Source organism: Chrysemys picta, chromosome 16 (assembly GCF_011386835.1).
Source record: "Chrysemys picta bellii isolate R12L10 chromosome 16, ASM1138683v2, whole genome shotgun sequence".
Taxonomy (NCBI): Eukaryota; Metazoa; Chordata; order Testudines; family Emydidae; genus Chrysemys; species Chrysemys picta.
In genome coordinates this window covers 13,687,284-13,702,914 of record NC_088806.1, presented here as the reverse complement: position 1 = coordinate 13,702,914, position 15,631 = coordinate 13,687,284, and the positions used below count along the sequence as shown (strand labels likewise).

The 15,631-nt window shown below is 56.7% G+C and overlaps 2 protein-coding genes and 1 pseudogene across 9 annotated transcripts in view; 2 read left to right on the top strand and 1 right to left on the bottom strand.

The window, feature by feature from the left end:
• Positions 1-15,631, top strand: part of LOC135976036 (nascent polypeptide-associated complex subunit alpha, muscle-specific form-like) — a 1,165,876-nt gene that overhangs the window by 114,946 nt on the left and 1,035,299 nt on the right. The window lies entirely within an intron of this gene.
• Positions 1-15,631, bottom strand: part of FEZ1 (fasciculation and elongation protein zeta 1) — a 165,038-nt gene that overhangs the window by 101,029 nt on the left and 48,378 nt on the right. The window lies entirely within an intron of this gene.
• On the top strand, positions 6,381-6,499 carry LOC112060849 (5S ribosomal RNA; annotated as a pseudogene).

Here is a 15,631-nt window from a genome sequence, read left to right as displayed (position 1 = left end):
CTTGCTATCATAAGTCCTTTTTCTACTTTGGGCTGTGTCTTTAGTTGTACTGAGAGCAACATTCCAGGCTGTCTTCAGCCTGTCATGGTGACCTTTGACCTGGTCATCATAATTGGTCACCTCATTCTTAGAAAAGACTTCTTGATGATTCTCTGGCAACGCCTTTATGTTAGCCACATGTGCAGGAATCAGCCCTTGACGTGCCGCTTGAACTGGAACTGGCAGTCTCCCATCACATCTTTCTTGAAGAAAGGTAACTCGTCCTCCCTTCTCCTTCGTCACCTGCAGCTCATTTCCTGGTACACAGCTGTGTTCGTCAAGGATCTTCCCTCTCCAAGGAGGAATAATGGTCTTCCGTTCTCTGCCCACGTTAACATTTCCCATATGCCTTGTGGGGCCCAGGGAAAGACTCTGCCTCTCCTCTCGAGCCAGTACTTTACTCAGCACAGCATTCTTCATAGACTGCTCATGACAGTTCATCCTCCTGGTCTCTTTTCCTGGTAAGAGTAGCTCCTTCAGCTCACTAATGATGTTCATCCCTAGAATCCCTGGGACTCCTTCTCCGATATGGCTCCCTTTTGAGGCTTTGTCTTTCAGGATGAAGATGCATTTTCCTGGCAGTGTCTGGCCCATATACTCTATGTCTGCTTCAAGGCACCCCACCACTGGGATTGCCAGTCCATTAACAGCTGTTAGACGTACAAACCGTGTGCTGTGCATGGTCAGATCCTTGTCCTTCAGATATTTTTGAAAATGCGACTCAGTAATGGTGGTGACTTCTGAGCCAGTATCTAACAAACATCAACCTCTGCTATACATACTTCAGCAGTTAGACAATCTCCAAATGCTCGCTTACAGAAATCGCTAGATATGCTGGCACTGCCCACGTTCCTCTCAACACTGTATGCAGAGGGATTTTCCACAAAGGACAGGCCTAGGAATCCTTCTGCCACTGCTTGGCCTTCTACTGTAGAGGGACCACTTGCTCCTGGTGCCCCATTGGTTTCGAGTGCCTGGGACTCTGTTCTCCTTCTCAGTGGACATTCTCGGCTAGTATGTCTTGGCCTTTCACAAGTGTAACAAATGTATCTTCCCAGCTCGTCCTTCAGTGGGGCTCTTCGGGATCCCGGTGCCCTTGGATACTTTGGCATACTAATGGGATTCTTTTCTTTCATCAACTCGGTCATCACTTTCAGCATCTCCCCCTGTTGGACCGCCAGTTTTTGGACAGCTTCACTTAAGCTTTCCAATGTTAGCTCTGTTTGGGGCAGGACCTTTCCCCAGCAGCTGCATTCACTAGGCCCCCACTTCGTGTATGGGGATTAGGCTTGGCCACCTCTGCCACAGGAACTTCCTCTTCTTCTGACCACATAATGGCAGCCTGCATGAGTTCATGGAACTTCTTACTGGGCTCTCCTTTTCATTTCACGTCGGAGGGAGTCATCACGGAGCCCCAGCACCAACTGCTCTTTCAGAACCGTATCTGGGTCTAGAACTCGCTGAGGGTCTCGCCGCTCCACTTTGCTCATTCTCTCCTGGAGGTCATATGTGTATGCCCGGACAGTTTCACCAGGCTCCTGCTTTCTCTCAAAAAACTCCTTTAGTCGGGTTCCAATGGGTACCTTGTCTCCATACACTTTTAGGAGGAGTTCAAATACCTTTTCCACATCTTTCTTGTCTGCCACTGCCATGAACTTTACTGTGGCCTTGGCCTGGCCCTTGAGGTGCTCCTCTATGAAGTCCACATGATCTTCTTCAGGTACTCTTAGCACACGCAGAGCCGCCTTCACAGACTTGACCCACTCCTCTACTGTAATGTCTCCTGGTCTAGTCGGGAAGCCACCAAACTCCGTGACCTTCCGCTCCCGTGGGACATAAATAGGAGGGGGTTTCTTAGCTTCTGCTGTCTGTTGGTCTATTACTGCCTTGGCCAGCGATAAGGCTTCTCTCTGTTCAGTTCTAGCTTGCTGTAATGCCTCCGCTTGGTCTGATAATCTGCGCTGAAGTTCAGCAAACTGGGTTCGTAGCTCTTCAATTCAAGCCATGGTAGGGTGCTCAACTAGCCCCGGACCATGCTACTAGAACTTAACCAGAAAACCAATGGGATGGACCCTGTGGATAGGATCCTGTTCGTGACGCCAATTATGTAAGTGGGGGAATGGTCCCGCTATTGTGGGGAACTTTCCTGGCTTCTGCACTACCCCGGTGAAGTGGGCTAGCGAAAGGATCCGAGTCCTCGCTCCCACTTCCTTTACCCAGAGGCCTCCCTGCCCTTGAGGACTCCCCTTCCACTCTCCTGTCTGGCAGTGTCCTCGTAAACCCCAACAAGGCTGGGCCCAGGATTCCTGGGGGGCTCGACCCCCAACCCTGCTGTGGTCACCCAGGACAGGGGCTAGGGTGTCCCCACTCCGGGGTACTCTCTCTGTACTGGGCACCTCCCTGACCCACTGATCATTTCATACAATTTAAAGCAAATACAAGTTGTTTAATTAACAATTAATTTTAAAAAAGAATAAGGAAAAATGGGAAAGGTTAAAGGAAAACACATCACCCCGCTCTGTGGCAGGGAACATTACAAACAGTGTCTCTGGTACGTCAGGGCAGTTCAGTCTGTTCCTTGTAGGTCCCAGGCCTGCTTCTCAGGCCCTGTCTGTGCTGCAGGGACGCTGTGGGTTGGACACTTGCTCTGGTGGTGGCCACACGCTCTCAGGCTCTAGGTGGCAGGACCCTTCTTCCCAGCGTCGCCCCCGCCCGGTCGGGGTTATGATCCCTCTGCAAGTCTGGCCTGCAAGGCCTCTTGGCTGAGGCGTCTCCCTGTGCTGGGCCCACTGCCCAGGGTCCCCCTCACTCTCCCCAGCTGCTCACCACACTCAGACTGCACACGGCTCCGGACTGCTCCAGCCCCAGCTCCAGCTCCACTCTGCCTCAGCACAGCTGCTGCTGCTGCTCTGCCTCCAGCTCCCTGGGCTGCTTCTCTGGCCTCTCTGGCTCTGGTTGCTGCAGCTCTGCCCCCAGCACAGCTCTGCTCTGCAGGCTGCTTCTGTGACTCTGCTCCCAGCTCTGACCTGCTTCCTGGCTGCTTGTCTGGCCCCTCTGGCTCTGGCTGCTGCAGCTCTGCTCCCAGGGCAGCTCTGCTCTCTCTGGGCTGTGCTCTGGCTTTGGGGCTGTAGCTCTGCTCCCAGCAGCTCAGCTTGGGCCCCTGCTCTCTCCTTAGCTCGGCCCCACTCTGTCTGACTCAGGCCATTCCAGTTCACACGGAGGACGGGACCCCCCGGCCTCCTGACTCTCTGATTAGCTGCCCGCCCTGTCAATCAGGCTGATCTGGAGCATTGGCCTCTCCCCATTGTTCCTGGGGACAGTCAGTCTCAGGCTCCTGATTTACCATCGACCCTTCCCCTTTTAGTGCTGGGAGCTAGCCAACCAAAACACCCCCACTGAATGTTAGTAAGGGGGCAACAGTCTCCTTACATAGAGTCACCAAAGCGGCCGGGCGAGCCCGGGTTGGTTTTGGTCTGATAAATGCACGCATCCCCGGAGGTCAGCGCTCGTCGGCATGTATTAGCTCTAGAATTACCACAGTTATCCAAGTAAGGGTTGGAGCGACCAAAGGAACCATAACTGATTTAATGAGCCATTCGCAGTTTCACTGTACCGGCGGTGTGTACTTAGACATGCATGGCTTAATCTTTGAGACAAGCATATGCTACTGGCAGGATCAACCAGGTAGCCGTGCTCCGGAAAGGAGGAGCGGGGCCCCCGCCACGAGGACTGGAGGCACCCCTGCCCAGCGGGCCCCACCGGCCTTCCCCCGGGAGGGAAGGAGCGGGACCCGCGATGCAGCGAGAGGCGGAGGACTGACGGGGATGGCGATCCCCCCAAGATCGGCCCCGGGCCACACGACGGATAGCGGGAGAGAGACGGAGGACCGTCAGGACCCCGACCACCTTCCGGCTCCCTCGGCTTCAAGCCCGCGGCAGAGTGCCCCGGGAGCCGCCAAGGAAGGACAGCGGAAGAGATGGGGTGAGCCTCCGAAGAGAGCCCCCCTTCTCCCCGCTTTCCCAGGCGGCCCGGGTTACACCCAGGGCGAAAGATGGTGGAAGAGAGAGCAAGACAGGGCGCCTCCCGGCACCTCCGCTTGAACCTCTCTGCCCGCAGTCCCCGGTGTTCCGGGTGACACCAGGGGAGAGTCCGGCAGCGGAGAGGGCGCGGGGCCCTCGCGCTGCTTTTCTTCCCCCCCCCACCGCCCGCGGTGCCCTGGGTGGCATCGAAGAAGGATGTCAGGAGTCAGACGGAGCCGGGCCCCCTCGAGCTCCCCCCCCTTTGCCCCGCTTTTCCCGGTGTCCCTTTTTTTTTTTTTTTTTTTTTTTTTACGTGGCGACGCGGCGCAGAGGCCGCCACCGCCTTCCAGGCAACCCGCTAGAGAAGAAGTCAGCGACCCAGACAGGGAGGGCAGCACGGGTTACTGGTGCTCCAGCGAGAGGGCGGTACGGGAGTCCCACCGACGCCGAGGGCCACCCCACCTCCCGGAGCCCGCGCCGCTTGGTGAGGTCCTGTCGGGTGTGGCGGGGGAGGACCGCAGCGCGCCCCTGCTCGCTCTCGCGACCGTGTTTGGCCCTGCTGAGCCTCGCGGCTCCCTGGGTTTCTCGGACCCCTGGGTGGTCTGCCGGAACCGCTCGACCTCGCACGGCGGAGATCTCGGCCAGACGGCCCTACACACGAAGGGCCGGGCACGTGCCCGGGCCGCCCCGAGGAGGGAAGTCCCCATCGGTCCCTGGATCCGTGCACGCGAAAAGGAAGAGGGTCCCGATCTGCCTGAACACCGGACGGCCCCGCGGTTGGGGTGCCGGCCCGCGAAGGGCCCTTCCTGTCGCGAACGTCAGCGCCACATCGATCGGCGGGCACGAGAGGAGCGGGCCCCCCCTCCCTCCGGGGAGCACCGACACTCAGAGCTCGGGTCCCGGCCGCTGCGGGGCCCGTGAGCTAAGAGCCGGGAAAAGCGGGCCGTCTTGGCGGAGGGCCGGGTGCTGCCCTCCGCCGTCAAACGTGCCCGTTTCCCCCCGCCGTGCAAGGTCGGGTACAATACTCGGATTGATCCCCTAGGCTGAGCTCCGGTTCTCACAGGCTCTGAAAAATCTGTCCTCAGAAATCTCCGCACACAGTCCTTGAAAGACAGGTCGAAAAAGCCAAAGCCCCGCCTTCGGCGGTACGAACCTGGAATCGCATGCGACCTCGTGGTTCCCTTAGTCGGCCGAGACGGTGTGGGGCGACCCCTTCCGGACATCCGCGAGACGACCGGCCGTCAGGTCAATCCATTCGCTCCAAAAGAGTTGACCCGGTGGCCGAGAGAGGACTTTGAAAATTTTTCGGACTTGGAAAACATTTATTTCAGCCCGCTTCCTCCGGGTTGACCCAGTGGCCGAGCGTCTCACCGTCCCCGGATGCTGCGAGGGACTGCCTCCCGGCCATCAGGATCAGGCCCACGGAAGTCTGGTAAAAAAAATTTTGCCCGCTGCCACCGCGGAGGGCTACCCGGGCACCCCGGGCCCCGGAGCCGGAAAAGGAAAAAAAAAAAGGATCGGGCCAACTAGAAACATGGACCCGGCCGCCAGGCAGGCCGCCCTGGGCTCACCCTCCCCGGCCGCAGCGAGGGACTGCCTCCCGGCCGACTGGATCGGGCCCCTGGAAGTCTGGAAAAAAATGGAACCCGACGCCTCCGAGGAGGGGGGGCGCCCAGGGAAGGAGGGAGATCCGGGTTGATCTGGTGACCGGACGGCAAAGCGGCCACCGGGCATGCCCGTTAAAACCTATGGGTAGACCTGGTGGCCGGAAAGCAAACCAGTCACTGGGTATGCCTGTCGGCAACCTATGGGTTGACCTGGTGGCCGGGAAGCGAACCGGCCAGCAGGCGAACCCGTTCGATTCCACGGGTTGACCTGGTGCCCGGGAGAGGACTCGGACGGTTCCCCCGGGGTACGCCTGCCTCGGCGCGAAGGAACAGGGTCCGAACCAGGCACGGGGGCAGGGCGGGGAACCGTTGGGTGGCGTGGGGGGGAATGGATTGGGTCCGCCGGGACCCGGCCGCCAGGCAAGCCGCCCTGGGCTCACCCTCCCCGGCCGCAGCGAGGGACTGCCCCCCACCCCGCGGCTGACAGGATCGGGCCCACTGGAAGTCCGGGACAATATTTTCCCCAACGCCAGGGCGGGCGGGCGGGCAGAGGGGCTCTGGCGGCCAGCCCGGGCCCCGGAGCTTGAAAAGGAAAAAAGGACCGGGCCCGCGAGAGATGGGGGCCCTGCCACAGGGGGCAGTCCAACCGGGGCTCACCATGCGGCAGGCCCGGGCGTCGGCAGGGGAAAGCGGGCGAGGAGGCGCGGAGCCAGGTGCCTACGGCCATACCGGACCGAACGCCCCCAATCCCATCCGATCTCGGAAGGTAAACCGTCCCAGGCCTGGCTAGTACTTGGATGGGTGACCGCCTGGGAATCCCAGTTGCCCTAGGCAGCTTTTCCCGGTCTGAGCCAGCTCTCTCTCCTTTTCTGGGGAGGAAGGAGAGGGGGGGACGGGCCGGAAAGCCCCTCGTCGCTCCTGCCGAGTCGGAGGTCGCGGCCGCAGGTCACGGGTCTGGGCACCTGGGGTCCGGCTCCCCCCCAACACCCACCCGGCTTCCTCCGCGGAGGAACCCCCGGGCACCGAAGCCGCTGGGGGAGACCCCAGGCATGGGGCGGACTGGCCCGGACCCTCCCGGCCCCCCTTACGCCCGGCCGCCGGCCCGCAGGACCGCCCCGAATTCCCCCGCGGCCACCCAGGCGAGGCCTGGCCTGGCGGGACGGACGGCGGTTGTCCAGCGCCCAGTGGCTTCCTCCAGCGGGGACCCACGGCCCCCAAAGCTGCAGAGGGAGACCCCGGGCCATGGACGGACTCGCTCGGATCCCCTGCGCCCAGCCGCCGGCTCACGGGACCGCCCCGAATCCCCCCCCGCGGCCACCATAGGCGAGGCCTGGCCTGGCGGGCCAGGCGGCCGGTGTGCAGCTCCCCCGGACTTCCTCCCCCGACGACCCGCACCCCCCTGAGCCGCAGGCGGAGACCCCGGCCCCGGGGCGGACCGGCCCGGGCTCGCTCGAGCCCCCTGCGCCCGGCCCGCAGGACCACCCCCAAATCCTCCGGAGGCCAGGAAGGAGAGGCCCAGCCTGCACACCACTGAGGACCCGCGGCCCCCAAAGTCGCAGGAGGCGCCCCCGGCCCCGGGGCCGGTTAGCCCTGTGTCGCTCCGTGCCCCCCGACCCCCACCCCTCGCTGCCGGGACCGGGCACCGCCCCAGAGTCAGCCACAGCCGGCCGGGCGGCCGGCCTGAGAGCTGCCCTCCTGTGGACAACGGTGAGTTTACCTTGATACTAACCGGCTATCAGCCAGGTCAACCCCATTGCTAGACTGGGGTGGACCTGGTGGCTGAGTGGGGACTTTGAACATTTTACAGCCGCTCCCCGGGGCTTGACCGGTTGTCTATTAAGCCTCCCCCGGACCTGCTCCGTCTCGACTATTAAGCCCCCCCTCTGTGGTGCTCAGGACCACTGCTGCGCTGCCCTCGGAGTGGGGTGACTCCCAGGCCGGAAAGCAAACCGGCCACCAGGTCAACCCATTGAATCCACTGGGTTGACCTGGTGGCCGGAAATCAAACCGGCCGCCAGGTCAACCCATTAGATTCAGCGGGTTGACCTGGTGGCCGAACAGGGACTTTGAACATTTGACAGCCGCCTCCCAGGGCTTGACCTGTTGTCCCGGTGGGGACTTTGAAAATTTTACAGCTGCTTCCCGAGGGTTGACCTGTTGTCCTGAACGCCACCCACCCCCGGCTCCTGCTCCCCACTCCCCAGCCTCGGTGCTCCGCTCCCTGCCTCGGAGGCTGCCTCTCTGCGGCGGCTGCATCGCGTCCGAGGATGCTCACCCTCCGGAGTCTGGACGTAAAGCCTGACACCCACCACCGCCGCCGACCCGGCTCTCCGAGGGACAACTGTGAGGCCTCCCCCCACCCCCGGACCGCCCTGGGGACGACTGCTAAGCCTCCCACACACACACACACACACACACACTGTCGGGGGATGACTATTAAGCCTCTCCCAGACTGCCTGGGGGACGACTATTAAGCCTCCCCCGGACCTGCTCCGTTTCGACTATTAAGCCCCCCTCTGTGGTCCTCAAGACCACTGCCGTGCTGCCCTCGGAGTGGGGTGACACCCGGGCCGGAAAGCAAACCGGCCACCAGGTCAACCCAGTAGATTCAGTGGGTTGACCTGGTGGCCTTAAAGCACGACTATTAAGCCTGCCCCCTGGAGCGCTCGGGGGATGACTATTAAGCCTCCCCCGGACCTGCTCCGTCTCGGCTATTAAGCCCCCCCTCTGTGGTCCTCAGGACCAGTGCCCCCGGCTCAAGTCCCGTCCGGCCACCAAGTCAACCCAGGGCCCCGGAGAGGGGAGAGGAAAGGAGGTGGCCAGGCCACACAGCAAACCGGCCACCAGGTCAACCCAAGGAATCCGATGGGTTGACCTGATGTTCCCCGAGGGAAAAGGGGGTGGCCGAACCCTCCTCCGCCGAGGGTCGCCCTGCCCCGGGCTCAAAGTCCCTTCCGGCCACCAGGTCAATCCAGGGCTTCGGAGAGGGGAGAGGAAAGGAGGTGGCTGGACCCTCCTCTGGCGAGGGTCGCCCTGCCCACCTCCTCCGGCGGCCGGACCCTCCTCTGGCGAGGGTCGCCCTGCCCGCCATCCCCCGGGGAGGGAAGCACCACCCCGCACCCCATAGCCAGGGCTGGTGGCTTTCCCTTCCTGCCGGAGGGCCCCCCTTGGAGTGGAGGGTTGGGAGAAGAGACAAAGTCTTGTGTCAAAGGCTGACTTTCAATAGATCGCAGCGAGGTAGCTGCTCTGCTACGCACGAAACCCTGACCCAGAATCAGGTCGTCTACGAATGATTTAGCACCAGGTTCCCCACGAACATGCGGTGCGCAACGGGTGAGAGGCGGCTCCCTTCTGTCCGCACTCCGGTCCCGACACGAATGGCTCTCCTCACCGAGCTATCCGGGGCCAACCGAGGCTCCACGGCACTGCCGAATCGTTACGTTTAGGGGGGATTCTGACTTAGAGGCATTCAGTCATAATCCCACAGATGGTAGCTTCGCCCCATTGGCTCCTCAGCCAAGCACATACACCAAATGTCTGAACCTGCGGTTCCTCTCGTACTGAGCAGGATTACTATTGCAACAACACATCATCAGTAGGGTAAAACTAACCTGTCTCATGACGGTCTAAACCCAGCTCACGTTCCCTATTAGTGGGTGAACAATCCACTTTCAGCCGTACTACCACCTACCGGATTATTCCCCATTCTGCATTTGTGCATTTGATTTTTCCTTCTAAGTGTAGTACTTAACACTTGTCTGTACTGAATTTCATCTTACTGATTCTCTAGTTTATCGTGTTGAATTCCAATCCTGTCCTCCAAAGTGCTTGCAATCCCTCCCAGACTTGTGTCATCCTCAAATTTTATAAGCATACTCTCCACTTCATCATCTGAGTTGTTAATTAAAATATTGAATAGTACCATATCCAGTACAAACTCCTGTGGTTTACTCTTTGAGTATGGGTTTTCAAGCATTTGTGCATCTACCTTGTAGTAATTTCATCTAGACCACATTTCCCTAGTTTGCTTATGAGACTGTCATGAGGGACTGTGTGAAAGGCCTTACTAAGGTCAAGTATATCATATTCTACTGCTTCTTCCCATCATTAGGCCAGTAACCTTGTCAAAGAAGGAAATTAAATTGGTTTGGCATGATTTGTTCTTGACAGACCCATGCTGGCTATTACTTGCCACCTTATTATCCTCTAGGTGCTTACAAACAGATTGTTTAATAATTCGTTCCAGCATCTTTCCAGATACTGGAATTACACTGACTCACCTATGCTATACTCTGGGATTGTTCCTACAATTCCTGAAGACAGAAGATTTAACAAAATGCTCATCTCCAAGTGAAATTTGGAGGATCCCTTTCTGACCAGGCATTCCCGTCAAAAACCGAACACCTGGCAACCCTAAGCAAGACACCAGGGAAAGACGTGCTCCCTCATAGCCTAGTGATTGGGATACTCATGTGGGATGAGAGATAGACTTGTTTAAGTCCCTCCATCTGTAGAGACTTGCCACATTTCAAAGTGCGTTAACCACTGGGCTATGGGATAGTTTGAGGTGGGCTCCCTCACTGTCTCCTCTTGAAGCCATTGGAGCAGGGAGACTGGATCCTGGCTTCCCCACTTCCTAGAGATGGGCTCTAGCTACCAGGCTACAGAGTCATTGGGCCAAAGATGGAGCAAGCACAGGAAAGACTCTGTAGCGTGGTGGTTAGCGCCCTCCCCGGGTGGTGGGAAACCGAGCAGCCAGTCCCCTTGCTCCAATGCCATTTTAAAAATTATTTCTCCATGGTGCAACAGCTTCAACAGGAGAGACAGAGGAAACTCCAGATCAGAATGTTTTGCAGCCCAGGTTAGGGCACACAACTAAGAAGTAGCAGAGCCCCTTTCAAACTCCTCAGATAAAGGGAGGACTTGAACCTAGTGTCATCTTCATTCCAGGTAAGTACACTAACAACTGGGTTGAAAGTTATGAGGGAAGTCCTCTTTTCCCACACTGTTTTCTGTGAGATCACCCATGGGGCCCGGATCCAGTAGGCGAGTTCTGAGAACACCTGCCAGATTGAGCCCTGCAGGCGAGTTAGGCAGCCAAACACTTAGCTTCCTCTGGTTCATGCATTGCTCTAAAGCTTAGGTATCCAGACTCCTGGTGCAGGGCACCAGTGTGCATGCACAGAAGCAGGAACATAGGCACCTAGTCAATTTCACTGCAAAAATTTAGGCACTGAGAGCGTTCAAGCACCTAGAGGGCTAGATGGCAGCTGAGTGGGGGCTTTGTGAATCCCAGTGGGGCCTGATTCTAGGATTTAGGCCCCTAAAGTGGCAGTTAGGAGCCTATGTCCTTTTATGAATCCAACCCTTAGTGTGGAAACCAACTGATCGTGAACTCCCAATAATAATACAATAGGGTTACCATATTTCAGCAAGCAAAAAAGAGGACGGGAGGAGCCCCGCCCCTGTCCTGCCCCTGTCCTGCCCTGGCCCCACCCCTGCCCGCCCACTTCCCACCCCCCTCAGAACCCCCAACCCTCCCCCCCGCTCCTTGTCCCCTGACTGCCCCCTCCTGGGACCCCTGCCCTTAAATGCCCCCCCAAGACTTCACCCCCTACCTAAGCCTCCCTGCCTCTTGTCCCCTGACTGCCCCCTCCTGAGACCCTCCCCCCCCATCCTAACTGGCCACCTAGGACCCTACCCCCTACCTGTGCCCTGACTGCTCCAACCCTTATCCACACCCCCACCCCCAGAGAGACCCCTGGGACGCCCATGCCCCATCCAACCACTCCCCACCCCCTGACAGCCCCCCCCCAGAACTCCCGACCCATCTAAACCCCTCTGCTCCCTGTCCCATTGACTGCTCTGATCCCTCTCCCCACTCCTGCCCCCTGACAGCCCCCCCCAGAACTCCCAACCCCCCCCTCGCTCCTTGTCCCCTGACTGCCCCCTCCTGGGACCCCTGCTCCTAACTGCCCTCCAGAACCCCACCCCCTACCTAAGCCTCCCTGTTCCTTATCCCCTAACTGCCCCTTCCTAAGACCCCCCCACCCTAACTGCCCCCCAGGACCCTACCCCCTACCCGGACCCTGACTGCCCAAAACCTTATCCACACCCCCCTCCCAGAAAGCCCCCCCGATCTCCCGACCCCCCCCGTCTCTTGACTGCCCCCTCCAGAACCTCCCTGCCCCTTCTCCGACCCCCTGGCTCCCTTGTCGTTGGCCTTCGGTTCGCCTAAGGTCTCTCTGGGAGCTTGCTGAGTCTGAGCCGTTCTCCCGGCACGCTGGGCAGCAGCAGGGGAGGAGCTCCAGACTGCCGGAGGCGAATGCAGGGAGGGAGTGAGTGAGCTCTGCTGCAGGGGGAGGAGGGACTCTCTCTCGCTGTCGGAGCCCCATGTAAGTGGCACCATCCGGCTGCCCTGTTAGCCGCACGTGCTCTGCATGGGGGGGGGGAGGGAAGTCCAGACATTAACAAATTCCCCCCGGACGCTATTTTTAGTTCAAAAATCCGGACATGTCCGGGGGAATCCGGACGAATGGTAACCCTAAATACAATAACAGGGTTAAAGTGGGAATATTGAGTAGGACTACAGTTGATACTGGTGATCAGCTCACCACCACAAAAGCGTAACCCCTGCTGGCACCACTCCATGCTTACCCAAGGCTTGCAGTTTGCAAGAGGCAACATCATCCTTTGCCCCCCAAACTACACCCATGTAAAAAGGGCATAGTGGCCCACGGCCTCCCCCCGTTCCAGCACTGGTGCCCCCCTTCTGCAAAGGTTCCAGTGCCCTTGGTTCTAGTTTCCATACTTCAAAAAAAGGTTGAAAAATTGAAGAGGGTTCAGAAAAGAGTCACACAAGAGATTTGAGGTCTGGAAACCTGCCTAACAGTGAAAGATTTAAGAAGTTCAATCTATTTTATCAAAGAGAAGATTAAGAGTGGATTTAACACAAGCCTTAGGTAATTACATGGGGAGAAGATTTCTGATAGTAAATGGCACTTTAACTTCACGAACAAAGATATTTCTGAAGATTTCTAAAATACAGTGGCTGGAAGTTGAAACTAGACAAATTAAGACTGGGGGGAATAGGTTGCAAAATTTTAACAGTGATTGGAATTAGCACAAGAGCCAGGCCTGCCCCAGAGGGCTGTATCCCAGGGCTGGGGGGAGGGTTGCAAGGTGATCTCCCACCTCCATGCAGCCAGTGGCCTGTGCTCTTCACTGCCATGCTGGAGCCTCTGTATTTATTTATTGACAAATAACATTTGCAGAATTTTAAAATATTGTGCACAGAATTTTTAATTTTTTGGTGCAAAATTCCCTCAGTAGTAGCAGCAGATAAAGCAACTCACCAGGATTAGCAGCTCCGTGCCAGGCACATTAGGTGTGGGCAGACAGAGTCATCCTGGCAGGGTCCAAGTGTGGGGTGGCTTAATGTGGGGGGATCCAGGTGTGGGGTTCTGTGTGGGGCAATCTCGTGTGGGTGGCTCTGTGCAGGGTCTGGATATGTGTAGAGGAATCTGGGTCAACGAGGGCTCATTTTGGGGGTTTCGGGTGCATGGGCAATGGGACTCTGCAGGGGGGTTCAGGTAAAGGTGGTTGGGGCTCAGTGGGGAGGGTCTGGGTGTGGTGGGATGGGGCTCAGCGGGTGATCTGGGTGGCTCAGCAAGGGGTCTGGGTGCTGAGAGAATGGGGCTTGGCGGTTGGAATCCAGATACAGATGGTTGAGGTGGGGATCCAGATGCAGAGGGTTCATGGGGTCATCCAGGTGCATCAGGGCTCATCAGGGTGGGAGTTTTAGTGTGGGGGGCTCAGCAGGGGATGGTGTGGCTGCGGGGGAGGGGGAGGAGGGGCTCAGCAGGACATGGTCTGTGTGCAGGGATGGAGGTCCAGATGCAGAGGGGGTGGGGCTTGGTGGGGGGTCTGGGTATGGGGGGTCTGTATGCACAGGGGTTGGGCAGAAGGGGGAGCAGCTCTCTGTACAGTGACCCCTCCCCCACAGCTGAGGTGCAATGGGGGCAGGAAGCAAGGGAGGCATGCGGAACCATGGGAGATTTCTGGGGGTGGCCCTGACCCGGCCCTGACCCCAGCCCTGGTTGCTCCATACAGGGAAGTGCACACCTCCCCCACCCCCAGCCTAGCTAGGACTAGCAGGTGAGCCCAGCACAGGGTAGGAGTCACCAGATCAGGTGGGGCTGGGGAGGACCGGGTGTGGGGAGTTTGGTGGGCGGGGGCTCTGGGTGTGGGGGGCTTTGGCTGCAGGGGGTGAGGCTTCGCAGTGTGGGAGTTCTGGTGCAGGCGGTTTGCTTGAGAGGTGGTTCTAGGGTGTGAGGCTCAGTGGTGGGGTAGGGGGATAGGGGTGTCTGGAGGCATGGGGGTTGGGTGGACGGGGCGTGGGTCTGATGGGGAGAGATGCATGACTGCTTTTGCAGCTTCTTTTTGCTTCCCCATGAGAAAGTCATTTTTCTGAAGGGAAGCAAAGAAATCTACCTGGGATATAAATTCTGCCCCCATGCAGTGGTGCAGAATTCCCACAGGAGTATATAAAAGACAGAGGGCTTGCAAGTTACAGTGGGAAACACAAACTGCCAGCATCCAACCAGGTACAAAAGAGAGAGACAGAGGCCAGCTCTCTACCTTATACCAAGGGTAGCAATGTATCTATTCTTTTGGTAGTCTCATCGACTCCAAGGTCAGAAGGGACCATTCTGATCCTCTAGTCCAGGGGTTCTCTCAACAAAATTTTTGGTGGCCTCAGAGTGCAGCCACCAACTCTCACTGATGGCCACACTGACACTTTTTCCTAAAATACTTAATTAACATTAGGAAAAACAATTAAATATTCACAGATATAAATTACAATGATTTGGATGTGTATTTGTAGGGTTTTTTGGGAGACTCATTAATAAAAATAATGCTGCCTCCCCCTTTGAGAGTGATATTTGTATATTTGTTAATATCACAGCACACTTAGTAGCTACCTGGGAGACTAGGAAAAGTGATGTGATTTTTAACAAACATACAAGCGTGGAAGAAAACATAAAATCATCATTAATAAAGTTTGCAGGTGATGGAAAGGTTGGGGGATAAATAAAGAAGAGGACAAATCACTGTTCTGTAGCGATTGTAGCTGGGAGCAGTCAAACAATATGTATTTCAATATGGCCAAATGAAAGATCATACATCTAGGAACAAAAAATACAGGCCACAGTTACAGGATGGGGGGCCCTATCCTGGGAAACAGTGGGAGTCATGATGGACAGTCAGATGAACATGAGCTCCCAGTGCAAAACTGTGGGTAAAAGGGCTAAGGCTTTCCATGGATTTATAAGTGGGAGAATCGAGGAGGAGTAACAGGGTAATATTACCAGTATATCTGGCACTGGTACAACTGCTATGGGAATACTATGTACAGTTCTGGTGTCTACACTTCAAAATGGATGTCGAAACATTGGAGAGGGTTCAGACAAGAGCCACAAATATGATTAAAGGATTGGAAAACACCATGCTTTACAGCGAGAAACTCAGTGAGCTCAATCGATTTAGCTTATCAAAGGGAAGGTTAAGCGATGACATGATCATATAAGTGTGACACGCTGTAACTCAAAAAAGCACTCTGTAACCTCAATATTCACCATTTATACTTAATATTGATCAGTGTTTATTGGCTGAAGTTTTTGGGGAATCTACTCATCACAAAGGCTGGTGCATATTCATTTCTCTTTGATGGAGTGGTGAACTAATTTATGAGCTTGCAATGTCGAGTGACTGAAGAGTGCAAGATGGCACATTTCTGGGGTGCAAGGCTGAGACTAGGGATATGTGGGTGTTGCCCTACCTGTAATTTAAACGTGGCTTATATATATATATATATATATATATATATATATATATATATATATATATATATATATATATATATATATATATATAGCACTTTGATATATGTCTGGGGGTGACTTG